We start from the raw sequence: 2,273 nt of genomic DNA on the forward strand, positions 1-2,273 counted from the left end.
GAGGTAACCCAATCACAAAGGAAAACACTTGATATGCACTCACTGATAAGTGGATATTAGCCCAGAAACTTAGAATACCCAAGATACAATTTGCAAACACAAGAAAATCAAGAAGAAGGAAAAGCAATGTGTGGCTATTTCATTCCTCCTTAGAATAGGGAACAAAATAGCCATGGAAGGAGTTACAGAGACAAAGGTTGGAGCTAAGTTGAAAGGATGGAACATCCAGAGACTATCACACCTTGCATCCATCCCATAATCATCCACCAAACACAGACATTATTGCACATGCCAGCAAGATTTTGCTGACATGACCCTGATATAGCTATCTCTTGTGAGGCTATGCCAGTGCCTGGCAAATACAGAAGTGGATGCTCACAGTCATCTATTCGATGGAACACAGGGCCCCTATTGGATGAGCTAGAGAAAGTATCCAAGGAGCTGAAGGGGTCTGCAACCCTATAGGTGGAACAACAATATGAACTAACCAGTATCCCCAGAGGTCGTGTCTCTAGCTGCATATGTAGCAGAAGATGATCTAGTTGGCCGTCATTGGGAAGAGAAGCCCCTTAGTCTTGCAAACTTAATATGCCCCAGTACAGGGGAATGCCAGGAAGTGGGAGTGGGTGGTTAGGGGAGCAGGGAGTGAGGGAGGGTATAGGGGACTTTTGGGATAGCATTTGAAATGTAAATGAAGAAAATATCTAATAAAAATTGAAAAAAAAGAACTTTCATTTCTAAATGTACTCTACCCACTGATTGAGAAGCAAATTCACCTCCATAAACTTCATTCTTCTCCTACAAATATGTAATGACAAGTATCATACAGTGACAGGAGTGACTCCAAAACAAGTACATAGAGATCATTCTCTTTTTCTTAAATGTTTGATTATGTAGATGCATTTTATACATCAAACATATTAATTATATTGAGCATTTTGAGAATCAAATAATACATATAAAACATGTTCAACATTTATATTCATATCCTTTCATAACCTACAAATAAAATGAAAGAATATTTAATACTATCCATAACTGAGGATCCTATATCCGATGTTGAATACTAAATTGTTTCGAAACATACAAAATATTCTTTGGGAATTAGGCATAGTAAAAATGTATAAAATATTAAAAATGAATCATAGAGAAATATATTCAAAATCCCTTACATAATACCTCCTGACATAGTGAGAGAATATTTAAAACACATTACATATCTTTGTTCATTGTCTAACAATCAGTTTACTCAAAAAAGATAATCAGTGTTTTTAGGGGGCAAATTATTTTATCAGTAAGTATATTTTAAATTTTTCAAAATAACAAGAACTCTTTGAAGTTAAACATTAAAATGCTAATTTTAAGCACAGTGAGAAAAGTTATCAACAATATTTCCATGATTTTTGTAGAGAGTGATTGTAATATTTTCAACTGTTAATATTCAACAAACAAAATAATTATTTTAAGATATATTTTGTTGTTATGTCTCCCTTTTCATATATGATTTTATTAATTTGGATACTGCCTCTGTACCCTCTGGTTAGTCTAGCTAAGGGTTTATTTATCTTGTTGTCCCATAACTCCTAAAGAAATAGAAGCAGCCATTAAAAGTCTCCCAGCCAAAAAAGCCCAGGACCAGATGGGTTTAGTGCAGAATTCTATCAGACCTTCAAAGAAGACCTAATACCAATACTCTTCAAACTATTCCACAAAATATAAACAGAAGGAACAGTACCCAGTTCATTCTTTGAAACCACAGTTATGATGATACCAAAACCACACAAAGACCCAACAAAGAGAGATTTCTTAAACCCAACACCAATGGAGCTAAAGAATGGCTCTCTGTCCTGTTTCTGTGTCTGTCTCTTTGTCTCTCTGTCTCTCACTCTCTTCAACCTACTCTCTTCTTTCACTTGATGAGTGTGTGTGCATATAGATGTGTGTATATGTGTAACAATATACATGGTAAACGCAGTATTTTATATTTTTACCTTTATTCGTGGCATTTTTCACAAGAATTTTTGCTCATAAAATGGTTTATGTATATGGTTCAACAAGATTATATTTTGCATAGCTTTCTTACCTTCTATACCATTTACAAAAATATAAACCATGACACAAACCATTTGTTTCTCAATATTGGTAGAAAAGTAATTAAAACAAATCTGTAAGCCAGGTGTGGTGGCGCACGCCTTTAATCCCAGCACTCGGGAGGCAGAGGCAGGAGGATTTCTGAGTTCGAGGCCAGCCTGGTCTACAGAGTGAGTTCCAGG

This window comes from Mus caroli, chromosome 7, assembly GCF_900094665.2.
Source record: "Mus caroli chromosome 7, CAROLI_EIJ_v1.1, whole genome shotgun sequence".
Classification (NCBI taxonomy): Eukaryota; Metazoa; Chordata; class Mammalia; order Rodentia; family Muridae; genus Mus; species Mus caroli.